Genomic DNA, 27,625 nt, shown 5'->3' on the forward strand with positions numbered 1-27,625 from the left:
AAATAAATTTTCCTAAAATTGTAATTACCATAGAGCATACATGAATTAAAAACCTTTAATTTGGCATTTAAAAAGAAAAACTAGACTTTGACCCAAGCATTTGTGTCATTGTTCTGTAGACTATTAGCATGTGGTCCTAGGCAAATTACTTAACCTTCTTGGATCTATATTTACTAATTCCAAAAATGAGGATAATTATGATGCCTGAGTCATAGTATGTTGGAGGAGGACTATCAGGTACTTAGCACATGCATGGTTATGGAAACCACTGAATTGTTTGTGCCTGCTGTGTTACTACAATTATTATTACCCTCATCATTGTCATCACCAGTGTCACTAAGGGATAACAGAAAACATTATGGTGACCCAGAAGAATGCAGAAGTCACTTCATTCTGGGGATTGCATGAAATGGATAGAATTTGCCATAGACTTTGAAAGATTAAGAGAATTCTAATCAGGGATGTGAGAAAGGACATTTCAAACAGAAGGCTAATCTGGAGTGTTCAAAGACAGCAAGACTTTCGGTGTGTCCTGAGTGTGGGGCTGAACTACTGGAGAAGAACTTTGAAGCCTTGGCCAGTTAACGTAGGGCGACAGAGACATGTATACGAGCTAAGATGTATGTACTTCAAGAAGCAATGAAAGGTGCCTGGGCAGCTCTGCTTCGTGACATGTTGTTCCTTGGACGAACCACCTTTGCTCAAAGCATTTAGAATCCTTCCCATATGTTCAGAGGAGATGAAAATAGAGATACAAGTGGCTTTGAGTTAAGTTAAAGCTTTGAAAAGCATCAGATGGAAAAGACTTTTCTTTATGGATTGTAAAGATTGGCTCACCTCACGGCATTTCTTTTACAATGTCTAATAATTTAGGAGCCAATTCCAACGTGTGGAGGGTTACCTCACACCACCAAGCAATTCCACAACACCAGCTGGGTGTCCTGTAATTCAACTCACTTCTGACACTACCTACCTGGAGATAGCACTAGACTCCACGGGTTAAAGGCTTAGTCCCTCAAGACTGTCCCCACTTCAGATGCCAATTGCAATTCCAGGTTGTCACTTGTGCTTCAGACTGACCAGCTAAAAATCAGAGGTTCCCCTAACCCCCTCCTTGGGTTCAATTAATTTGCCAGAACAGCTCAGAGAACTCAGGAAACCAACTAACTTACTGAATTACCAGCTAATTGTGAAAGGATATAACTCAGCAATAGCCAGATGGAAGAGATGCACAGGGCAAGGGAGGTGGAAAAGTATGCAGGCGCTTCCATGCTCTCTCCCTAAGTCTCCGTGTTGGTGGTCACCAACCTGGAGGCTCTCTGAACCCCATCCTTTGGGGTTTTACAAAGGTTTCATTACATAGGCACAATTGATTAAGTCATTGGCTGTTGGTAATTGAACTCAATTTCCAGCCTTTTACTGTTCCCCAGAGGTTAGGAGGTAGGACTAAAAATTCCAACCCTCCAATCTTAGAGCTGGTTCCCCTGGCAACCAGCTTCCATCCTCAGGTGATTTCCAAAAGTCACCCCATTAATATAACAAAAGACAATAAAGCTGTCATCACTTTAAGAAGGTATGTACCAGTAAGAGTGGATGAAAACCAAAAATATATATTTCTTATTATAAATCACAATGTTGCACCTTCTTTATCCTGTATTTATTACTGTTTGGAATTCAGCCCAAGTTGTACCATTCATACTAGTCTTCCCTTGGAGGTTCTATAGAGATGATGATGATGATAGATAAGTAGATAGATAGATAGATAGATAGATAGATAGATAGATAGATAGGTAGATAGACAGGTCAATCGATCAATAGGTAGATACAATGATGAAGCAAGTGAGATGAAGTGTTAGTAGATGAATCTGGGTAAAATGTAGCTGGGTGTTCTTTGTAGTGTTTTTATTCTTGAAAATTTTGTGTTAGGTTTGAAATTATTGTCAAATAAAGTTTTACATCCTTAACCTTTTATTGAAATTACAATTCAAGAATTTCATTTTATCTTCTAGTTTTACAAAGCTCTTAAAATATTCAGTAATTACTCATGCTCTCTCTACGTACCCCCAGCTAATCAATAATAGTTCTTATCTATATCTTTATAATAAATGTGAACTGTGGTTATTTTATACCAGCAACTAGCACTTACTGAGAATTTACCCTGTGCCAGATGCTGAGCTAATGACCTTCTTTTAAGTACTTATTTAACCCTGGGGATAGCCCCATGAGACAAGTACTAGTTTATAGATGAGGAAATTCAGGCTTACACAGGTTGTTTAGTACCTGTCCAGGATCATAGCTGCTCAGTGGTGACGCCTGGAACTGAGCTTGTGACTGAGCATATGACTCCGGGAACTGGAATCACAACACGTAAGGCATCAGTTATTGGTGGCTCCCTTTCGTGCTTTGCTGCTCCCAGGATCATACTAAATACCTCAGTAGAAAACGATATGTTAATTCCTAATGTGCATCCATACAGATTGGAATGATAATGTTGAGATTTTTTGAAGGATCTGCAGAAAATGTCTCCTTCTTGTGTGTGTGTAGGAAGGATGCAACCAGCCCAGACAGGAGCTTGGGATAACTTGTGAGATGGGTTCTGAAGAATGGCCACCTAAACTGGAATGTTCATAAATATCAGGATTATGGGATTTCATGCAACTACATTTGTTCTGCTTTCCTGGACTTTGCTCCGCCTATGTCCTCTGCTTACACATCAAGGATACACTCCTGTCATCAGGGTAGAAAAGGTCCCATTTTGATATAGATCAGTACCAGAGGATCCTGGTTTGATATTTAGAGCAACTGTAAAGAAATTAGAATTCTGGATCTTTGCAAATACACCTAAAGTTCAGTTAAAACTATTCAGACCATCATAACAAACTTTGAATCCTATGTGAACAGGCTTAACCAATAAATTTGAGCTATTCATCATTTCTATATTTCCCAGAAAACCAGGATGAGGAGCTGAAAAGACTAAAAGAAGGAAAATTCTGAAAGGAAACCAAATCAGAACACCCAAGGCCTGTACCCTCCAAGAAAAAGCAGAGGACTCAGAAGTGCATTTCTAGCAGAATGTATCCCCACGGATTAGTTCTTCTTGGATAATAAATATGGACAATTGCAGTCAGCTCTCCAGTTTTGCAGATTCCGCATCCACCAGATTCAACCATCCACAAATTCAAAATACTTAGAAAAAAATTCTAGAAATTTACAAAAAGTAAAACCTTAATTCATCACATGCTGGCAAATACTGACACAGCATTTACATTGCATTAGTCATTATGAGTAATGTAGAGATGATTTAAAGTATATGGGAGGATGTGTGTAGGTTATATGCAAACACTATGTTATTTTGTACAAGGGATCTGAGCATCCACAGATTTGATGTCCACAAGGGGTTCCTGGAAGCTACCCCCATGAATACCAATGGGCAACACTATTGAGATCATAACTATTGTTCTTTCAGCATTCACTGTTGCCAAGCACTACTTCAAGACTTTTATATAATTAATTCATCTAAATTTAACAAAATCCAGATTCATATTTCTCTTCATTATTCCCACTGATTGAAAGAAAACCCATCCTCAAAGTGGTTAAATGACTTCCCTAAGGACACAAAGATGACATATGGTGAGAGTCAAAATTCAGACCCAGGTTGGTAGCTCTAGTCTTTGTTCATTTCCCCAGGAGCAGATCTGAGACCTAGATGTGAGGGTAAGTCATTTATTTGGGAAGTGATCCCCAGGATGCACCAGCAGATGAGCAAGGGATGAAGACAGGGAAGGGGAGACAGCAAGTAAAGGGTGTGCTGTGAAGCAAGTTACCATAATACACAACTGGAGCTACGGCCTACTCGGAAATGCTGGACATCAGTATACACATGCCTCAGTGTTATGCCACCTGAGGGGTGGGAGCTGGGGTATTTATCCACCAGTTCTGACCTGTGGTTTTTTGAGGGCTGTCCCTACTCAGGCTGAGTATGCTCCCATGGCTAGAAATAAAGCCTCTTGGGCAAAGAATGGTCTGTGTTAGAAGTAAGGAGCTGGGCTGGGAGGTGTAAGTGTGATGTACACAGCTGGGGCTGATGCTCTCATCCACTGGCTGAGTCCAGCCACTGCCAGGCCACACGCAGGACCTGGAGAGCTGCGAGTTCTTGTGTGAAAACCAATCTAGTGTGATGGCTTGTCCTGTTAGTAGCCTGAATTTCAACCCACAAGCTGAAATTTGGACTGTGAATGCCTCTGGCTACACGCTAAGGGGATCTCCTTGCACTTTCTACCATGGGCAACCTCAGTGAAATGGCCAGTCCTCAGTTTGCCTTTGTGACTCATCAGTGCCTCAAAACAGACTCTCCAGCCATTTGACAACACAAGCTAAGGACTCAACTCCAACCAGGGACCCACAAGTTCATTTTCCTCAATGGTTCTGGTGCATTTGAGGAAATGAGTGTGAGCCCATGGGGCACCTGGAGGTCTTTGGTAAACACAACCTTGGGGCTGAGTATATCAGCACCCTGACCATTCCAGGACCTCAAACCCTGAGTGAGTTTTCACTCTCTGGAAAGGTCAGCCTCTCTTACAGAGACTTGGGAAAATCAGAACTGAGTTATTATTTTGCCTGAATCTGTTCACTCTCTTGGTAATTACATATAATATAGATACCAGAACAATGTTCATGGACTTAAATATACGCAGGCATCACTGTAGTGGGGGGTGGGGTGGCTGGGGAGTCTTGTAAAACACAGGCTGTGATTCAGAAGATCTGGTGGGGCCTGAACTGCATTTCTGAGGAGCTCCCAGGCGCTGCTGCTGCTGCTGGTGCAGGACCACATGTGCGCCACGGGGCTGTGGGTAATCACCTCACTCAGGTGAGTCACAAGGGGCTTCCTGAGCTGGCCTGGAAGAGGAGAAGCCATCTTTTCAGCTAGGAGAGTTTCCATGAGGTCAGAGGGCTGGGCAGGCCAAAAATTTGGGGTGGTTGAGGGGGTAAGTGCAGAACAGAAGAACCAATATTCTATCTAGAGGCAGTTGAAGGCTGAGAGGAGGAGGAACCAAGCGCTCAGAGTTGGTGGGAACATGCTGAGCTCCACCTCTTCTGCGAAATGAGGGCTCACAGGTGTTGTCTGGTGAAAGGTCAGACCTATAAACATCCCTTAGCCCACTTTACAAGCCATGACCTTTTAGATCTCAAGGTATGACTCGGCCTTCTGAACCAGGTTGTTTGCTTTAATAAATAAAACAACTGCCTCTGTCTCTTCTAATGATAAAGACTTGAGCCCTCATGGAATGAAACTTTCACAGGCACTGACTCTGTTTACCTCACAGCCACACAACAAGGCACCTGCTGATTATCCTGTTTTTGCAGGTGAAGAAACAGAGGCACACATGGAGAGGTGACTTGCTTAGAGACACAGAGCTGGAAAGAGGCAGAGCTGGAAAGAGGCAGAGCTGGGGTTTTAATCAAGGAGGTCTGACCTGAGAGTTCCCATTTCTAAGCACAGTGAACTTTTACCTCCTTCCCACCCCCTGCCACCCCCAGATGGTAGCATGATGCGTGCAGGACGTGGTACCCTCCGTCTCCCAGGCAGCTCTCCTGGGTCAGGCAGTCGGGTTAGGCAGGCACAGCCAGATTCAGTGGTTGTCCTTGCTGCACCTGGACCTGAGCCCCCGAGCCCTGGGCTCCCACAGTGTCCCTGAATCCCGGCTCACCTCCTGCACTGACCCCACTCACTCCGGGTCCCAGCTCAGTACTCTGTCTAGTTCCACAGGCCCTTCCCTGAGGATCAGAGCCCTCCATGTGACATTGGGCCCAGAGCCTGAGCGCACAGGACACTCTGTTCCCATGCGTTAGGCTCTGCTTGTTCTTCATCTCATGTCCTCAAGGCCAGAACTTTCTGGTGTGACCCTCTCCCCTGGGGAAGCAGGCCCTGCCTCCAGCACCTGCCTCACCCCCTGCCCAGCCCAGCTCTGCTGCTCCCAGCTGCCTTTTGGTCTCTTCCAAGAAGGTTACCTTGCTTTTTAACCTACCAAAGGACATGTGACACCTGCCTACATATTTACAGACCCATCCAGAAAACCTGAACCAATCACTTCTCGGCCTTTTGGCTCAGATCAAGTGCAGAAAATCTGAACCAAAGTATTTACCCAAACTGTTTTACAAAACTTGAGGCACCGTATTTTCGATGCATCAGAAATGCCCTCATTGATCTCAAGGAAAAAAGACTCTATAAACGTGACTTTGAGAAAAATATTTGCTTTGCTCGCCAGAGTTGGCCACTATGATGATGTTTTCCCCCAAAGGCTAAACAAGAGGGAAGTCCCCCAACAACCATCTTAAAAGGAAGAATAATTTATCACTATTCACAGTTATTTAAGTACCTATGGCTTAATAGTTCACATTTGGGCTCAGTGTTGGAGGATAAAACTGAGTATCTCTGAGGGATCAGGAGGGATTAGAAAGAATAATGTGGCATTTCTTCATCATTCAACCTATCTTTTCACTTAAGAAGTAGCTGTTGGGTGTCTATCATGTGTAGCCGTGAAAACGGTTTTGGCGAGCTGCCACGGAACAGGGCAGCCGAGGATGTATCCAAGTGCACCTGGAGGTGGGTGTTGCCGAGCTTTGGATGACGTCGGGTGAAGCAGAAACCACACTGGACAGCGCATGGAAAGTGGAGGCTGAAGTTGAGCCTGACTGGGGGCTGGGGATCCAGAACTGGGAGGGAGGTTCTCACATATTGGCTCACATACTGGCAAAGCTCAGTTGCACAGGAGAGGAGGAAACAGGCTGCCAGGGCAGAAGAAACAGTGTTGCTACTTTGCAGTTACTTTGGTTCAGGTTTTCTGGATGGGTCTGTACAGGGAAGCAGGAAAGAAGCCAGAGACCTAGTTCTTATCTTCAAGAAGACACTTTTTGAACTATACCGAGCCCCCTTTCTGAGAAGATTAGATTACTTTTTGTTGTTCGCCTGAGTCCTCTTTTCACATGACAGTTCCTGTCGTTACCCCAGATCCTAGAGGCTTGCTGATATTATTAGGGCTTGGAATTTAGGGACAGGCTGGCAAGGTGTAATTGTCACCTAAGTCTGATAGTAGCTTTGGGCACAAACCAGCCTCCCCTACTATTTAGTAACCCATAATCCAGTTAGCTGTGCCTGTGACAAAACAGGACTGCTCTGCACCAGAACATAGCCCCCAGGGCATGATCCATCACCCACCACGCCAGCTCAGTCCTCTCCACGTTCACAAACCAAAGGGACCAGCCTTGGTGATCCAGACTTGGTGGTGAATAATGTCTAAGGTGTTAGTGATACTCACATTGGTGGTGATTACAAGTGCAAAGGGTGTCTTTATAACTTCACAACAACCTTGTACAGTAGTTCTATGTAGGTGTGCCTCGATGGCATCAAATTTATTCTTTTAATTTTCATAGCTCAGAATTTTCTTTATAGGCCAACAAGAAACTAGTTTGTTTGGTTGTAGGGATTTAGTTGTTTGTTTGGTTTTGGTTTTTGGTTTTTGTTATTGGTTTTTACAAATCTTCTGACATTAGTTTGCTTATCTGAAAACAAAAACAAAAACAAAAACAAAAACACTTCATGGTTCTTCTGTACTTTTCAGAGGTGTCAGGAGGATGAACATAATGCCAGGATAAGTGCTTTAATAAGCATCATTATGTAAAAATCCCCTGCAGTTGTGAGCATGCACTTTGCTGAAACAGATGACTGTCCTAAGGCCTGCAGAACATAATCCACAATCTCCAGAATCCTACAGGTCTGTACCCCACACACTGTAGAATTATAGAGCAAGGGCCTAAGAACCAGAGAGGAACTACTGGATGTTAACACAAGTCCAGATCCCACGGTGAGTGAAGTCATTCCTTTCTCTGTCCAGTTTCTGTGATTCTAAGAGGTTAGTGAGTTTGTCCCTCAAGAGGAAAAACAGCTGATTGATTTTCCTTCTGCTCAGGGGTGCCAATGTGTGGACACCAGCGGTTTCTGAATTTCCACTGAAAGCTTTTCCTCATGGAGCTCTCCTTTCACATCGGAAACAAGTCCCCTGCTCCATTTCCATCTGCAAAATACGTAAAATGTATCAAGATTATTTGAAGGCTGTTTTCTATCCTGCCTTTATTTTAGTTAGTGAGCTTCACTTAAACTCCCGAACTCAACCTTTAATATGTATGTGACTGTTCTGATTGCATAAACAGTACAATAATCTCTGCATGAACAGATTTTCCAAAATCTTATACTATTCATTATTAAATGACAGCTAATTAAGTTAGGTGGGTTTGCTTTTATTACTGTGGCCCTGGAACCACACTCATCATGTGTCATTTCTGTACAAAATCTTATAAATTCCAAATCTCAGGAGAAACTCTTTAAACAGGAATATGTATATTCCTCATCTCTTTATTCTATTCAGAAACTAACAGGCCTGCAGTAGATTATAGAAAATGGAGCTGGTCCCCCCAGTCCTTGGATTCCTTTAACATTTTAGGAACCCAGCCTAAAGCATAACGTCAGTAAAGATGAAGGTTTATCATCCCTGAAAGTCTCAAAATGAGAACGCTGTTTCCTTGGCTGCCATCTAGTGGTCAATGGTGTAGTGTCACTAAGACACAGCATCTTATGTGAAGACTCAGATGTATCTGCCTGTCCTTAAAACAAAAGCCAAAAACACAGTTAATTAAAAAAATATGTATCATTGCAGGCATGAGGCAGTTATTCTTTCTCATAATTCCTATTTAGATCCAAAAATGCCATCTCTTTCCTGTTTCCTGGTCTACAATCTTCTCCATGAAAAGAAAACGTATTCAATTCATGAAAAGAAAAAGTATTCAATTATCAAATATCAATTTAGTGCTAATGTTGGGCATCAGGACTAAGGCTAAAAGGATGACTAAGATAAGGTCCCTGTCTTCCATGGAGGGAAATGAGATCAAACAATGAGCAACGTCGGGGGAGGGTAGAGCTCAGTGGTAGAGTACACGCTATACCCAGGTTCAATCCCCAGTACCTCCATTAAAATAAGTAAATAAATAAACCAATTATCTCCCCCACAAAAAAGAAAAAAAACAAAAACAAATAATGAGCCATGGAATGAGTGCTTAAAAAAAAAGAATCGATGAGTCATCAGGGACACTGACAAGGAAGAAAATCTGTTTTGTTGGCTGGAAGAGTGTCAGTGGTGTGTGGAGGTTCTCCAGGCGGATGAGAGGGGAAGCACAGAGGAGCGAGTACTGCGAGGCTGTGTGCTGGGGAACACTGAGAAACCACATCAGGAAGGTGGCCAGGGGCCAGATGGGAAAGGGCTTTTGAGATGACATTAGGTAGCTCTTACCAGCCAACAACCTAAAACCTCAGTGGCATCCAACAAATAGCACATGCTTCTCACTCATGACTGCAGAGGGCTGGGCTGACGGTGCCCTTCTTGTCTCTCAGCCTCTCTGGGACTCTCCCAGGGCCAATGGGCTAGTCTGGGAGTGCTTTCTTCATATTACTGGTAGAAGCTTGAGAGGAAAAGCAGGAACATGTAAGGCCTCTTAAAACCAAGCTTGGTACTAGCCTGCTGTCTTCCCTGGCTTCTGTTTGCCCGAGCAAGTCACTTGGCTGAACCCACATCAGAGGCAGGGATACAGCCTCCACCCTTTGGTTGGAAGGACTGTGAAGTCACATGTCAAAGGACTGGAATGGGGGGGGGGTGTAGGAATTGAGGCTGGTGGTGCAGTCTGCCGCAAGATCTACCTCGGAAATGCTGAGTTTCAGGTACCTGTGGGTTTGTCTAAAATGTGGTAGGAAAATCATTATATAGTTCAAAACAGAGGTCTGGCTTTGAGTGATGGACCCAGGGGTCCTAAGATCCTGAACATGCACACTGCAGAGCCCATCCCACACCGACTGGTTCAGAATCTCTGGAGTGAGCCGGGGAATCCACGTTGTAACTAGTTCCCCAGAAGATGACTCATGTTCACTGAAGTGAGAGACCCACTGGCAGGTAAATGACAAAACAGAGAAAAGGACCAGGAAGGAAGTTTCAAAAGGAAAAGGGTGAAAAAGAAGAAATGGCTCCCACAAAGGATACTGGAAGAGAAGAGGGATAAGAGAAAACCAAAGAATTTTCCAGACACTAGAAAGGAGAAGCTGAGAACTCAAGTGTGTGTAACTGTGTCACTTGCTGCCCGCATGTCAAGAGGATGAGGATGAAAAAAGTCTGGTCCATTTTGTAATGAGGAAATATTGTATGACCAGGACACAATACTGACTCCAGGAGTATCATTATGCCTGTTCTGCAGATGAAAATACAGGACATAAAATAAAATGAAGACCCCTTTCTCTTCCATTTCTTCTTTCACAGCCCTTGTATTATCTTGGTGAAATGGATTGATTCCACATTCAACCTGATGCATCAGCTGAAGAATCAGTCTCTGGCTTTTGTTAAAGAAAGAGAAATGACATTTTATGTGTTCACTGGTTCCCATATCATGCCAGGTACTATCGACAGCATACTACACAGAAGCTATTTCCAATAACTATTCCTCTTCTTTATTATTTATATTGTTAGTTTTCTTGTCAAAGGATATCAAAGAGTATGTTATCACTAATGCTTGGATTTCCAAGAAAGATTCCTAGAACATAGCACCCCCTAATTGTGTCACACACATTTTCTCTGCTTCTCCTGTCAGTACCCTGATTTAAATGTAATTTGTTCAAATGTATTCGATCAATTTTAAAATATTACATCCAAGTCCTATTTCAAAGAAATACCTTGTGGACTCATTGCGGGTAGAAGGTTGCAGTATGGAAATGTGAGAGCTTCCTATGTGAAGCCTAGGACCCACATCATCTCTCTGGAGTGATGCAGGAAAAATGGATGTGGGCATGAGGAGGGCCATGTCCCAGGTCTTGATGGAGCCCCTGGGACATGCCCTGTCAAGTCTGGGTCCTTGGCTTTGAGCAGGAAAAGAATTCAAGAGCAAACCACTGTTGAGTAAAGGTAGATTTATTTAGAGAGATACATACTGCATGGAGTATAGGCTGTTTCAGAAGGCAAGAGAAAGGCCATGAGGTGTGGGGGTTGGGTGCTCAGGTTAAAGTAAAAGTAGGTACACACTCCATAGAGTGCAGGCCATCTCTGAAGAGGACGGAGTGAGAGAGATGACCACGAGATGCCATGTTGCCAGTTTTTATGGGCTTAATAGTTTCATATGCTAATAAGTGGGAGAACCATTCCAACTACCCTGAGGAAGGGGCTGAGATTCCCAGGAAGTTGGCCATTGCTCACTCTTTGACCCTTTGTGGCTAGCCTTGGGACTGCCATGGTGCCTGTGGGCATGTTATTCACCATGCTAATATATTACTATGAGTGTATAATGAAGTTTAAGTTCTACTAGAAGTCAACTCTCCCACCATCTTGAGCCTCAAGGCCTACTGGGAGTTGAATCTTCCACCATTTTGATATTAATCGCTGTGTCATTCCTTGAATGGCTGTGCCTGGTCCCCTTCCTTCTGTGTCAGAATGAGGACTTAACTCCCAGCAAGGAGGAGTGTGGCTGCAAAGGATGCTGGAGACCAGAAGCAGCATTTCTTTCAGGCAGGTGATCTAACCAGCCCTGAGTGCACCACCCAGGCAGGCTGGGCGATTCTCATCTGACACAACTGCAACAGGGGACTACTGGCATCTGGTGGACAGAGACCATGGATGCTGCTAAACCTCCCGCAACGCACAGGGCAGTCCGCCAAAACAGAGAATTGTCTGGCTCCACATGTCAAAGGGTGCAGGCTGAGGAACCCTGCTGTAGAAGAGTTTAGCCACTCACTAGCCCTGAACGTGCTCCTTTTAGGAAATAATCTCATCTTGACCCTGGGCTGCTGTAACCTCAAGCCTGGGTCTTTCTCCCTGTGTGATGTGTGCCAGATGCCAGTCTGGGATGGGAGCCCTTGTCTAAACACCTGTCAGCCAGGCCTGGGTCCACTGAGGGAGGGAAGCTCCTTTAACTAGAGTAAACAGAACCCAACTGCACATAAACAGAACTCGGCTCCACTGAAGGGAAGTTGTGTTCTCAGTCCTTTGATCATGACTGACGTTAAGTGGACTACCAGGGGTTCACTGTCAAATATCCCCACCAGTTACCCAGAGAAACCACTCCAGTGGCGGGGCTTGTTAATGGCGGTGCTGGGCCTGGGTCCTACTGTGATCTCAGGAGAACAGGGGAGCCAGGTCTGGACTTTGGCTCCAAGACAGTGTGGCACCAAACCGCAGACGAGGGTTCACTAGCAGTGGTGGTTGCCCAGTGAGACAAACTACCTCAAGGCACTATAGTGAGTGACGACTTCTCACGCTGCGGTGTGGTATCTGGACCAGCTGGGCAGTTCTGCTCCACGTGGCATGGCTTGGGGTCATTTATGGGGCTGCATTCAATGAAGTGTTCAGCTGGGGCTGGAACATCCAAAATGACCTCACTCACACATTTGGGCTCTTGGTACTGGCAGTAAACTGAGGTGCCTTATTTCCTCCTCTTCCTGGGAAGCTGTTGTCTCTGTCATGCAGGCTTTTGTCATTCAGCAGTCTAGCCAGAGCTTCCTTACAACACGGCAGCTGGCTTCCAAGAGGATGAAAGCAGAAGTTGCCAGCACTTAAGGGCTAGGCCCAGAATTGGTACAGCATCACTATGCTGTAACTTATTGGTCACCAGGGCAGCCCAGCTTCAAGGGGAGGGGAAATAGACCCCACCACTATGTGGGAGGCTTGGCTTGTGTGTACTGGGCTGGGAAGACTTGCAGATAACCACCTTTGAAGGCAGTCTACCACAGCAGCTCAATCAACCTGATCTATATACAGACAGAAGTCTCCACTGTCTATGGATGTGGTTCACAGAGTGGTTTCTTTTATGTCACTTGCACAGGAATCTTGTCTCTAAATGAGATTGTGACCTAAAAGACTGGAAACAAGGCATCTCTCAGACAGGCCTCCGTACCTCTTGTGGCCTCAGTTTCCTCATCTGTAGAATAAAGCTAGCCTAGACTAGAGTTCAGGAACATGTGGGTGTTCTTATTTGCTGCTATCACCAGAAAATAAAATTATTTCGCACAAAACTTTCCAAGGGGTCAGGGTTAGAAACATGAAATCAATGGTTCACAAATACACTTCTACTTTTTAGAGACGTTATGGACACATGCCTTGTGGATGTCTACACAAAGCCTCCTCAGAGTTTTCCCTCCCAGATCCTTTTTATCTCTGACTTGTGGTTTGCCCCAATGGGCAAAGTCCCCCCACCACAGACAACTCACATAAATCAATTTTCAAAACTCAAAAAAAGAGCAACCAACCAAACCAGACATTTTCAGGTAGGTATCAAAATAGAAAGGCTACATACCAAGTCTGGGAAGGCAATAAATTCCACAAAAGCAGTTACGATAATAGTAACAATAATAATGTCACAATCCATAAATCATGTACGTATTATTATTTGTATATAGAATACAGGGGAGTCAGGATTTAAGGGGAGGCCTGGATCATGGGCTCAAATCCTGTGTTGCTGCCTACAGATATGTGCCCTTCATAGGGTTCTTTTGTAAGAATTAAATGAAACTAGTGCTTGGCAGAAGCCCAGCCCACAGTGAACCCACAAACAAGGGTAGCTGTCTCCATCATTAAATTTATTTCTGGTTGAAGAAGTTGCAACTTGGAAGACAATAATCCAGCTGCACAGTGAAACTGTTTGACACATGGAGGACGGGTGTCAGAGGACAGGGCTCACATTTATCATGTGTCTGCTCCTTGTTAAATATTTCAGGTGGGCCGACCCGGGTCAGCTCCCCCAGGACTCTTGAGGTTATTGTGAGGATAAAGACACTGAGGTTCCATGGCCTAGAGAGCTTGCCCCAGGGGAGATAACTGAGATAAAACAGAGCTGGGATTCAAACCAAGTGGCCCTGCTGGGGCAGAGGCCCAGTGTAAACAGACAGTCAGCCCACATGTCCACATCCAATGAAGTAAACATGGAAAATGCAAGGTCATCCATTTGACTTTCTCCATTAACCTCTCTAGGGCTCAGCTTCTGCACCTGTAAAATAGGGACATTGAAATGTGAAGTCTAGAGTTCCACGATTCCATGATTTGGGGTTTAAAAGTACAATAGTATTATTTTAGTGTTCTCAACTTCATTTTCCTTTGTGTTGTTTTAGCCACACTCTTCTACTTTTGTGTCTCTGAGAAGTCTAGTTGTCAATTCCTTGTGGCTGAGAAATCTCAATATTATTCAAAAATACACTAGAGATGGGGAGAGGGATCCCAAATATCCTGGGGTAGAAACCAGCACACCGGAGCCCGAGCTTTCAAAATAAAACTGATCAAGAAATACTGTCCAGCCTTTTCAAAAAACACATATATAAACAAACATCGAAATCGAGGATTGAGAACCTCGGTGGTAAACTCTAACCCATATCTATATGTTTAAACAAATAAAGACAAAGAAAAAGAAAACAGTAGTTACTTTACTTTTAATCAATCTTAACTCCATTACTCCCTCTCTCTCCACCTCCCTTTCTTCTCCTGGATTATACTTCGGGCCACCAAGGAGATTTTCCCACCATGTGAGTTGGCAAACCAGTGGTTTAATTCCCAACCCTACCAGTGGGTAATATGTTTTTTATGTGGAGGAGAAGGTGGTGAGAGGGAAATTTCTAAAAGGAGTCTCATCGCTTAGCTAATACATTATGTAATAGAAAAGATATAAAGAAATTACTCACTGGCTTGCTGGTGTAAGAATAATTCAGGTTCCTGCACAGGGCTTCAAATTAACTGGTGGAATTATCTTTACCTACAGTTGTATTTTAGTGGGTTTTTTTCTATTGAAATCAAAAGAAAACACAAACTTCCAATCAGGAAGAAAGAATAAAATGCTGTTCTTGTTTTCTTTACCATTTTTGGCACAGTTATTTGACAGCAATCCACAGGAATAACACAGATAGCCTTGTTATGCACACAAACTCCATATCCCACTGTAGGAAAAGGTTCAGTTCAAATCTGGTCACATTGAGAAAATGAAAACTTAGTGTGGGTGAATATAACTCTTTATAAAAACTGAATTCTCTCTGGACTCATGTGTGCCCTGCATTAACTCCAGAAATTGGCAGTATCGTTGAGTCATTAATCTTAGAGGAAGAAATATAAACCAGGTGGGCAGACTCCTAACATCAGCTAGGCCAGCCCCAGCAAGGATGGCTAATTAGCTGCCCTGAGTGTCTACAAACTGTTGAACATTAACTCTGGCTCCTGCCAAACTCAGTTCCAGAACAAAGAGTGGCTATTTGCGACATGTCCATTTCTGGCCTGTTTGTGTTACCAACTCATAACATTTTAAAAGATGAGAAGAAGATTCTAGAATTTTGAAGGCATACAGCCGCTTACTATGTAAGACACTCGTATGCTTTTTTCTTAGAAGATTCAACACAGAGCATTGGCAAGAGTTCCCAATTTCTCAGATTAGGCTTCCTCTTTGCAACCACTTCCATCTGAACTCCTCCTGAGAACAGAGAGAACCCAATGTGAGCTCATTGCGTGTCAGACACTTTACCAGCATTGTTTCTAGTCGTCCTTATAAAGACTTTAGGAACAGCGTGACCCCATCGTGCTTATTTTACATCCTAGGGAGCTGAGGCAGAGAACATCGTGTAAGTTGCTCAAGTCCTCAGTTAGTAAGTGGTGTGGCTACCATCTCAGTGTGGGCCATCAGACAGGTGTAAGCTCTTCCTTCTCAATGGAAACAACTTTAACAAGCAGTTCCCTAAGGAAATACTGGAATTACCTTGCAAACTTACATAAGAGAACTCTATTTGAAGAGAACTCTGTAACACAATTTGATCTTCATTCCATTAAAATCTGAAAACAAAATCAATCAATCAATCAATCAATCAATCAATCAATCAATCAATCAAATCTGAAAACAGCCATTCAGAATGACCTTGTGAAAACACAAATGCAATAAGCTGGTCTGGATTAAAATTAAGAACCTTTGCTCTGAGAGACAATGTCAAGAGCATTAGAAGAAAAGCCACAGACTGGAGAAAATATTTGCAAAAGATACATCTGGTATAGGAATGTTATGGAAAAGATATAAAGAACTCTTAGAACTCAACAATAAGAAAATAAACAACTGAGTTAAAAATGGGCCAAAGACCTTAACAGATACTAAACCAAAGAAGATTTATGGATGGAAATAAACATGTCAAAAGATGCCCCACATCATATGCCAATAGGGAAATGAAAATTAACACAGTAAGATACCACTACACATCTATCAGAAGGTCAGGAACACTGACAACAGTAAATGCTGGCGAGGATGCAGCAACCTGGAGCTCTCGTTCACTACTGGTGGGAATGCAAATGGTGCAGCCACTTTGGAAGACAGTTTGGTGGTTTCTTACAAACATACTCTCACCTTACAATCCAGCAATCCTGTTCCTTGGTATTTACCCAGAGGAGCTGAAAACTTGTGTTTTCAAAACCCTGCACACCGATGTTTATAGCATCTTGATTCACAATTGCCAAAACTTGGAAGCAACCAAGATGCCCTTTAGTGTCAGTGAATGGATAAATAAACTGCGGAACATCCAGACAGTGGAGTACTATTTAGCACTAAAAAGAAATGAGTTACGGAAGCATGAGAATCCATGGAGGAAACCTGAATGCATATTACTAAAGTGAAAGAAGCCAATCTGAAAAGGTATATAGCATATATATAGTATATGATTGCAGCCACATAATGCTCTGGAAAAGGCAGAACTATGGACACAGCAAAAGGATCCCTGGTTGCCAGAGGTTGGGTGGGGAGAGGGATGAAGAGCTGGAGCACAGTGGATTTGTGGGGCAGTGAAAATGTGGGATATTATAATTATGGATACATGGCATTATACATTTGCCCAAACCAACAGAATTTACACCACCAAGAGTGAACCCTAATATAAACTACAAGCTTTAGATGATGATGTATGGGTTGGATGATACGGGTTTATCAGCTGTAACATATGTACCACTCTGGTGGGTGACGGTGATAATGGAGGAGGTTAGGCATATGTGGGGCAGGGGGTATGTGGGAAATCTCTGTACCCTCCACTTAATTTTGCTGTGAACTTAAAACTGCTCTGAAAAATAAAATCCTTTAAATTTTTTTAAAAATCATAACTGCTACATCCAACACCCATAGGTCTGGGTGACTATACAAAAGCCGGACTGTTTTGATTGAATTGACCCAACACTTAATTTGTTTAATACATTAAATTTAATAGATAAACTAATTAAGAAGAAGGGAGAAATTCAACTCTCTGTATCAATTGACTAGTTCTTGAATTAAATCGATGGGTTGTTTGAATTGTTTGACAACCCCCTTCGTGGGGTGAGAGTGTGAGTCTGTGTATTTTCTTAGAACTCACCTGTCAGGGCAGTCAAAACTGTGCGGTGTAGACACGGCTGACAAAGTGTTCTGAGAACTGATTAAAGACAAAAGTTCTTTTAAATCCATTGGCTTCCAGAGGTGCCATTTTTCCGTGCTTATTTACTCCCTATTTTTCCTTTTGCTGGAGGACTTGAAGCATTCTTGCAATTTACAATACCGTGTAAATTCACCAAATTACAATAATACCATGAAAAATAAGCAGCTGGGACTAAAACAAAAGTTTATCTAGAGCAGTGGTTCTCAGAGTGCTGTCTCCAACCAGCAGTACTAGAATCTCCCTGGTGCTTGGTAGAAAGGCAAATTCTCAGCCCACCTCAGATCCTCTCAGTCAGAAACTCTGGGGGTGGAGCCCAGCAAACCATTCAAGGGATCCTGGTGCCCACTCAGGACTGAGACCCACTGCCCTAAGGGAAGAGAAAGAAGGGACACCGCCAGGCGCCACAAATAAGCATTTGGGCTCCTGAGGACTGAACAGGAGGGACTAGGGCGTTCTCCTATGCTTTAATTAATACTGTATTTCTTAAAGTTCTTTTGTGGGTTTTTCATTCATCTTTCTTTTTTTTTCATTTGTATGGTGTATTGAGATAAACACCAAAGGAAAGAGGGAAGAAAAAATGACCATATGACCATAATGGAGAAAATCACAATTTTGTTACAAACCTCTCCTCTGATACAGCCCTTCCCCCAACACTGACAAGATCCCTGGCCAATCCAATCCAGGGTGTCAGTTGCTGGCTGGGTTCCAGGTGGAATGTTGGTGTGTTCCCCGGGGGCTTGTTGTGGCTGGTGGATCCATGGTAACAGGGCAGAGTCCTGTGGTGGATCAGTGCCATGGAGGGGCTGCCATCCTCTGTGGAGCTTGGCTTAGGGCTCTTCTTTGGGAAGCTGAGTGAGGTCGTGGTGTTGCTGCTGCCCAGTGGCCTGAGTTCATGGTTCTCTTTCCAGAACCTAGAAGGGCAGACATTGGCATGTCTACCTGTCATCAGCTTATTGGTGAGTGTCTTATGTACTTTCAGACTTGTTCAGTCTTATAGAAGTTGACTTTATGGAAGACATGAAGAGAAGTTGGCAAAAAACACTGGCTGCACTGATTGAGGAGAAATGCCAACTCATTGACAAGATTTGTGCTGCAAAAAAGGAGAATGCTGGGATGGAGACATCTGTAGAGAATGCCAGGATCAACAAAGATTCAGTAAATATACTTAGCCTCGCTGATACTTACAGAAAAATGATGAGGGTCAACCTGAGTTTGAGGAAGGAACTCAACTCTCTGGTCAAAGAACTGAAGAAAGGGAGATTCCTGCAGTCTAAACAAGAGGAGATGGCAGAAATGCTAAAAGTACTCAAGTTCCTGGGAGAGGTCATGAGAATCAACACGTCCCAAGAGGCTTTTACAAACCATTCAGGGCACCAAGCACCAAGCCCTGTTAATCCTTTTCCCAGGATTGGGCCTAGAAATTACGGACTTGCGCTTCCCTCCTCTCCACTCAGGCATCCATTTCAAACGATCAACACCTGAGATGCAATGAAACCGGTAGAAGCAGGGCAAGCCCCTCCTTTAAAGAGAGTTCCTCCAGCTTTACATTCTGTGCACAACCGTGAACTCCTCCATGGTCAGCTTCTCTCATCTTAAGTATATTGGTTAATTCCGTCTTTTAATCTTCGGCAATTTAAGCACTGAATTTAGGTCAGATAGAACTGGCCAAATATGACAGTAGCAGGCTGATAAAGAAGGATCACCACAGAGCAATGTAACTAAAACTAGCAAAGCACCTAGAACCCAACGTGATCAGCCTAGCTACGCTAGGTGGCTTTACAAATAAATTCATCAACAAGGCCGTGAGCTAGTTGTTTAACAAGTCAAGGCATGTAAATCCATCGAATGTAAATTATTTTTTCCTGGTAAAATAATGCCAGAGCAGCCTTACAAGACTGGGAAGGTTTTCTTAACCAAATAAAATATGCCTTAAGAGGAAAGGAATGGCCTGTCGCTGTCATCCCTGTAAGGTGTCAGGCAGGCTGTCTGAGAAGTACTGAAAGGGAGGTGACACAGAGCTTACCAGAAGGGTGCACCCTGGTGACTAGAATTTCTTCTTATGCTCTAGTATGGAATGTTCCATCGTGCGTCTGCCCCAGATAGTGGCCCTAAAGAAGAAATACAAGGCTTACCTCTACATAGATGAAGCTCACAGGATCGGATCTGTGGGCACCAGCGGTCGTGGTGTGGTGGAGTTCTTTGGAATGGACCCCAGAGATGTTGATGTGTGTGTGCATGGGCACATTTGCCAAAAGCTTTGGAGCCGCAGGAGGTTACACAGCTGGAAGGAAGGTAAGAGAGAGGTCCCTGTGTCTGGGAAGGCAGTCTTCGGGGTTCTCTGATTCCCATGAGTGCTCCAGTTCAGCTCAGCACACCTCGCTCCATCTGCGCAGGGTAGCCGCAGCATGGTCACAGCCAAGCCAGGCCCAGAAGGTCGAGGAGCTCACCCTCTGTCAGAGCAGAGGAGCCTGTGATGAGTGATCACATGAGCATAAAAAGACAGCACTGTGTTCACAGGCACAAACTTAGTACAAAGGAGAGGGATGACGACCTCTGCTGGGCAGAATCTAAGAAGTCTTAGAATAAATGTCAGTCTTGTAGACAAATGATGGGGGGTTATATTTCAGAAAGAGGGAATAATGAATATCACGCCACAGAAGTGATAAGGGGATGTCACAAAACTGTAAGTAGTTTGGTTGTGTGGCAAGAAAAACACAAGGTGGGTGGTAGAAACAGTGGTCAAAGGTCAGGTGTTAAGAAGGCCTGTGCTATAAGTTGTGGGGTTTAAGAGTTTTCATCAAAATAGTAGCAAGATCAGAAATGTCTTTTTTTCAAGATTTTTCTCTGTAAAATAATTCTCTCCCACAATTTTGGATAAGCCATGGGTCAAGTCGTGCCATCTTCCAGCGTCTTATCTACATGACTTCAGATTCTGATCTGATGGAATTAGACTGTTACCCCTGTCTTTCTAGTGCCAATATCACCAAGGGGGTTACCAATATAAAAGAAATGTTCAAGAGAATTTTAAAAGAAGAGGGAGGGGAAGGAGAGAAAGAAAACAAAATGTTAAAACCTAGGTTTGAGGGATAAAAGACTCAGTTATCTGCTCCCTTGTACGACAGTTTTGTCCAAATCCTAGTAGCTATCTCTACAGGCCTACGCCTGTCCCAAGAGACTGTCAGGATGGTGTTGGCTCCACCTACAAGGGTACAGCAGGCCTAAAAGGAGTGCATGCAGGTGGTGGCTAATGGCTCATCTGAAATTCTGAAGTCCTTACTCATTGTCACCAGCAGGAACAGGAGTTCAGACTCTTGGGAAACCAGTTAGACAAACCAGGGAGTACAGCCAAAATCCGTCTGATTGCCCATGGTTTAAAAGGACAGATTTTATTGTGGCCACTCACATTGCCACGTGGTGCACAAATGCTTAAAACGTCCAGAGCTTTCAGTGGTCTTCACCCTTCCATAAGCATCACTATCTTCCAAGCTCAGCACATTGTTGTTCATCCTCCCTCCTCTGGCCGAGGGAGTTAGCTGGGAGATGCTAAAAACATAGGGAATGCCCAGGATGCCACAGAACTCGGCTGAATATGGTGAGAGGTTAAATGTTCCTCTCCTCGACTGTCAAAGCCATGGGATCAGAAGGTCTCAAACTTAAGAGCACCCTCACCCTGGCTACTCTGCTCTGTTAGCTTGTGGTTTTGTGATGACTTTAGCAGCAGTTCTGAGCTACAGATTTTTTTCACCAAGTGTAACTCTACTTCCTGAACCAAAGGCACCTGAATAAACTGAAGTGAGTGGATCCTTGAAATGTTGTTAAATTTGGTAGCTGTCACAATTTTCCCCTTCGAGTTCCTTCATTGAAACCCACTTGAAACAAGGACTCCTGACAGCCCGAAGTTCCGACCAGTTCAGTGTCGTTCTCTCTCGTACTCTCCATCCTGAAGTCTGATGGATTACTTTAAAAGTGTATTTGTTCTTGTCTATGTAACCTTTATTGATTTGGGGTAGATACTGAGCAATTGTGATTATTTACATTAATCAGGATGAAGAAAAAGTATGTAAAATATTTTTGCTCTTTCAAAACTCATTCTGTGCATACTTGGACCCAGAGGGCTGCATCATTCTTCCTCCTCTCCTTCCTTCTCCCCGCCCCTTCCCCTCCTCATCCTCCCTCCCCTACCCCCTTCCTCCTCCCCAACTCCTCCGTCTCCCCGCCTCCATGTTACACTGCAGTCTCTGAATTTACCACTAGGTGGCAGCAAGAATCAGAGCGCCTTTGGCGGAGGCTCTTTAGCTGGTTCTAACTTTAACTTTTAACTAACTTTAGCTGGTACCTACTGGTCTGAAGTAGCAAGACATAAAACCTAGAAAACAGGGCAATCTTCAAGACGTGGTGCATGCGCACGAGATAGGAGGCCCCTTGAGAAAATGTCTGCATATGTTGTTTGCTGGTGATTTTAAAATCAGTCAGGTAAACACCTGTCTGGAATCATTTGGTAAGACTGTGATAAACCCAGGGAAACTGTGGTTTCCTTCTAGCCTCAGGAGCCCAGGAGTTAATGGAACTTATGCATCTGCTCCTCTGTGCCTTTAATTTGTTAAATTATGTTAATTTTAACTTATGTATAGTTTCAATTTAAATCATAGTTTTTATTCTCTTGGACTTTGAAGAATTTTGTGAAGAATTTTTACTTAAAGTTTGTTTTAAAGTATACTTTTTGATAGGACGTAGGATTGGGGAAATGCTAAAGATCTTTGTTTGAAAAAAATCTTCCTATTGTATATTTAAATAATTAGAGTTTAGTTTTCTGAGTATCGTTATACATATTTTTTCTGGATATTTTAAAATATATATCTCAATTTGAGGGAGTATTGCAAAATATGCAGCATTATAGGTTCCAAACCAATGAGTATAAAAGCAACAAAATTATCCATAAAAAATGTTAAAGGACCTTCTTTACATTTCTCCAAAATTTTAATAATTCCAGTGTTCATAGGGTTTCTAGTAAATCTTGAGATCTGAAAATAATCACTTGGGTCCAAAAATCTAGAAAACTATAAAACTGCCTAGCTCTTCACTCTCCTTTTAACTGTCAACATCCGTGTTAGTGGTAGAGGGACAATATTCTTAGTAACAGTTTCTAGGAGGCTCTAGAAATCTTTATGGAGCAGATCAAGGTCGGAACTGCACCCATTAGCAACCAGATGTGTCACATAAGAAAATATATTTGGAAACACACAAGAGAAAAAGTGGTTTGGTGCTAAGATATGACAACAGAGAGGAGAGATTTTGTCTTGGCTTCAGCCTTCCAGTAACAAAACATCCTGCAAGTTCATCTCTGCTTCTTGGAGTTTACTGCCCTGGCCAGACCAACTCTCCCCACCTCAGGGAACCTGCAAATACAGTCTCTCAAGAGCCAGAAAGGTTTTGCTGTTTTGCTCCCTGTGAGTTTGGAGCTGTTGGAGATGACCTGTGAACAACCCAGCTTGAAGTATTCCGTCCTTTCCAGACCTTCAGTGAAATGCCAGGTCCCTACTTCTCTCCACCTCTCAGAGCTCCCCACCATAAACAGCTTCTTTGAAGGAAGGCTGAGTTGACAGGGCTAGTTTCCTTATTTTATTTTTTAATTTGTGTTGCTCCAGTCTCTGAGATGTGGATGACACTGCAGACCTCAGGTTCTGGATCCAGATTTTTCTCAGGCAGGATCCTGAGTCCCCTTGCCTGCCTGGGGCTGACCACTAGCTTTCACAGCCTCCACAAGCCCAGGCACTGGCAAATGAATGGGGACAAGGCAACCCTCCTGTCTGCTAGGTTTCAGGGCTGGGATTCTGAAGGAGGGAGGTGGGGAAGAGCAGCCAGTTTTGGAGTGAGTGTTACCCCAGGAGCCTGGGCACCAGACCAAGGCAGAAGCCAGCTGTGCCCTGTGTGCTCAGGCCTGGCTGTTTTAAACAGCACTTTGAAGTAAATGGGGGTCGTGCAATGAACACCAAGATGTTTATTCTGAGAGTCTCCTGTCTGATTTCCTCAGAAAAGCCATCTTTGTCCTTGAACTCTAGGCTCTAGTTTTGCACTTATTAATGGCCTTGGAAACTCAGTCTGAGGAGACCTGTAACACCCCCACCCTACCCCACTCCCAAAGGAAAACACAACCCAGACCCGCCTTGCCAGAGACAAAAGCCAACTCTTAATTCATTGCTCATGGTGCCCAGTGGGTGAGTGACAGGAGGGAATCAGAAACCAGGAGCCGAGTCTCCCTTGATGCTCTGCAGAAGTTACTCCAAGAGACCTACTTTCTGAACCACACAAGCAAATCAGCTCCCATCCACACACTCAGACTCTGAGAGAAGGTGGACTCAGTCTGAAAGAAATAAGATTAAGGACAATACAGCTGATGCAGGAAAACAGATATGGAGCATGAGAAGGGCTGTGTCCCAGGCTTTGGTTGAGCCCCTGGGATGTGCCCTGCCAAGCGTGGGTCCTTGACTTTGTACAGGAAGGAATTCAAGAGCAAGCCACTGTTGAGTAAAGGTAGATTTATTCAGATAGATACATTGAAAGGCAAGAGAAAGGCCATGAGGTGTGGGGGTTGGGTGCTCAGATTAAAAGTAGGCACACACTCCATAGACAGAATGCGGGCCTTTTCCGAAGAGAGGGAGAGAGAGGCAGCTGTGAGGCGCCATGTTGCTGGTTTTTATGGGCTTGGTGGCTTCATATGCTAATAAGTGGAAGGACCAGTCTAAGGGGAAGGGGCGGGGATTCCCAGGAAGTTGGCCATTTCCACGCTTTGACCCTTTGTGGCTAGCCTTGGGACTGCCATGGTGCCTGGGGGCGTGTTATTCACCACGTTAATACTAACAATGGGCGTATAATGAAGCTCAAGATCCACTAGAAGTTAAATCTCTCATCATCCTGAGCTCAAGGCCTATTGGGGTTTGAATCCTTCACCATTTTGGTGTTAATTGCTGTAGCATTCCTTGAATGGCTGTGCCCTGCCCTCTTCCATCCTGTCTCACAGTCTCAGTGTCAAAAGGAAGTGATACTGAGTTGATGAGGTACTAATTCAAACTAAGGGTACACATGACCTTGGCTTTGTGAAATTCCTTGATTTGCAAAGGAAAACTGGGGGCTGGGGACATAAGGAGCCCTTTAGGGATAAAAAGCAGCTTTGTTTTGTTTCTTTGATCTTTGTCAGTGATGCCCCAGCACTAGGAGAATATTGCTACGTTAGAGCAGGCAGGTAGCTAGATACGAGCAGAGAAAGGGGGGCATGAGCAAATGGTAGAAAACCATACATCTTGTAAACAACAGGGGTCCTTGGACAGACTAAGAAAAACAGAGTCCTCTGGACTGATAAAAAACCATACCTTCTGGGTTGATAAGCATCCTGGAGGCAGAAGGGTGGGACAGGACAGGAATCCTCACCATCCAAATGTAACCTTTTGTTCATTATGACCTCATCCAACTTGCCAATCAAGACTAAATAAAGACAAAAGATCCCTCCTCCCCACCTGGGAAGGTGGAGGTGGGATGAAGATCAGGAAAGACAACCCCAAGCCCCTCCCTGCCAATGAATATTCTGCCCATTCACTTTTACACCCATATAACCGAGCTTGCCAAGGAAACTCGGGGCAGCTGCTCAACTGAGCCTGCCCACTCTCCCCTTGAAAGTGTACTATCCGTCTCTTAATAAATCTTCACTTTACTTTCTTAACCTCCGTGTCTTTTCTCTGAATTCTTTCTGTGACAAGACAAGACCCTCTTGCCCACAATAGCTACACCTGTTCCTAAGAATGCAGCTTTGTGCCTCCTCTATAATTCAGGGACCCTCACCATCCTTCCTCAGTCCCTAAACCCCTCTGCTTTCTGTTAGACCATCCAGTATTTACCAGACCCCCACGAAGTGCCCATCTCTATGGGTTTAAGTGAGGGTGTAATAAAACGTCTAACTCTGCTCCTTGCTCTCAAGGAGGTTCCAGTCTCTTTTCAGAAGTAAAAGTTAATACATGTGAAACCTTTTGAGACTGATGCAGTTCATTCTGTGGTTTGACTATGAACAGTTGAGTATATTAAGAATGCTCCCCTTCCCCTCCTCCTCCAGAGGCACAGTCTGTGGATTAGGGAAACATCACAGGGGTAAGTATCAGTGAAGGTGATCTTCTCTGCTTCCTGAGCCCTCCCTCACTCCAAGCCAAGCCAGCTCCTCTGGTCTGAAGAAGTCATATACTGTGGTGCCAAGGTGGGGTGGGAGCGGGTTAATCTATAGTCAGACTCTCTGGGTCCAGATCCTTATTACCCAACCACATTTTCGTCAGATAATTTTCTAAGCTGTTCTGTGACTCAGTGATCCCATCTATAAAATGGAGATAAAAAATAGTGCCTACATCATAGTGCTACTGTGAAGCTAAAATGAGTTATTACATGTAAAGTTCTTCAAGTGAAGCCTCAAGCAGCCAATGAATATCAACTCTGGGCCTGTCAGTGAATATATCAGCTCTCCTATCTCTGCAGAGTCATACAATCTGCCATCAGGTCTGTGCTGTCCTTTCTTTAAAATGCCTCTCTTTTTCTTTCCTTTCACTCCTACTGCTACTGCTCAATAAGGATGGAGGAAGTTCTGGGCTGAAAAATCTTTGGTTTGATCTCTAAGGCTCCCCAAGTGCAGTTACATAACCTACAGCATCACCCTCTGCAAAATGAAGGAGCTGGAACAAAGACATTCCAACAAGTTTTTAGTTTTTGGTCCCCTCCTCCCACTCTGCGCTCCAGTTTTGAGAAGCTCTGAGTCGGCAATCCATTAACAGTCATTGCCAACAGCGTCAGATCTTCACTATGTACCTGCTGCTTTTCTAAGCACCATATCGGTATAAACTTATTTAATCTTCATAACGTCCCTGAGATAAATGTTACCATTATCTCATTTTTCAGAGAGGACAAGTAAGGCGCAGAGAGGTTTAGTAACTTGCTCACGGCCACATATCAGTAAGTGGCAGAGTGAGGATTTGAACCCACGTGATCCAGGCTCCAGATCCTGTCTCATAACTTTGCTGTCAGACCTGCCATCAAGGGAACAAGCCCTCATTACCTTTCTTGGAGGCAGTAGTTTCTCCCTCTACCCCCATTTGCCTCCTCCATGCTTTGCTGATTAAGACATCATCTTCATTCCTAATTTTAGCATGTGTCCCTGCCCCTGTCCTCCTCTGCAACAATCTCCCCATCCTTCAAGTTCAGATCAGCTCCTCAAAACAGCCCTTTTCTGACTCAGGTCTACATGAGCCCCCATCATCCTGTTTTCTGTGTCCCACCCACTCCCTCCTCATTGACTTTCCTGGCATCCTGTGGGGAGGCACCTGCTCTCAACAGAGAAAGAAAACCCTGCTGCTGCTCACGGAGAAGTCTGAAGGGCTGCCTGGCTGCAGCCACTCTGGAAAATGACCACCTCTCTCTCCCCAATCCCTCCCCACTGCCCCCCATCCTCCAAAGTGGGCTTCCTGGGTACCACATGACCTGGGCCTCAGGTCAGGCCAAGATCGTGCACGTCCTTGTCAGATATGGTGAAACACACCCAACCGTTTTTATGAGATTCGCTAAACAAAAGAATGGACAGGAATTTAACCCTGACTTAATCAAGAGGAGGGCTGCCAGGGACCAGACTTTCTGCCCTCCTCTTCCTGGACCCCTGCATCCACAACAGAGCCCAGAGCAAGGCCTTGTACCAATTTGCAGGAAGGAAAGATGGAAGGAATGAGAAGCTGAGGGTAAAGGGAGAGAAGAGAGAGGGGGGAAAAAGGAAGGGAGGGAGGGAGGGAGGAAATACTTATGAAAGGAGAGAAGAAAGACTTACATGGAGAATTTAAAATGAAAGGAAGTGAAGAGGGAATCAGAGTAGGCAGGATGGGGAAGGAAAGGTACAAACAAAACAAGGCATGAAGAGTGTGAAATGAAGGAGAAAGGAAGTCGGGGAGGAAAGAGTGTGGAGGAGGGGGTTTAGGATGAGGGACTTGTTGGAGGAGGGGGGGACAGAGCAAAGCTGCCAGGTCCCCCTGGAGGTCCAGGTAGCGGCACCGCATCACCAACCACCCGCGATGCAGGCCACTCACGTTACTATGAATGTTTAGTAAAATTCCTGCTAAC

At 44.1% G+C, this 27,625-nt stretch overlaps 1 pseudogene; it reads left to right on the forward strand.

Annotated features, from left to right (window-relative positions):
* The window catches only part of LOC105099897 (serine palmitoyltransferase 3-like), a 102,675-nt pseudogene that overhangs the window by 40,450 nt on the left and 34,600 nt on the right, over positions 1–27,625 (forward strand).

Source organism: Camelus dromedarius, chromosome 18, assembly GCF_036321535.1.
Source record: "Camelus dromedarius isolate mCamDro1 chromosome 18, mCamDro1.pat, whole genome shotgun sequence".
NCBI lineage: Eukaryota > Metazoa > Chordata > Mammalia > Artiodactyla > Camelidae > Camelus > Camelus dromedarius.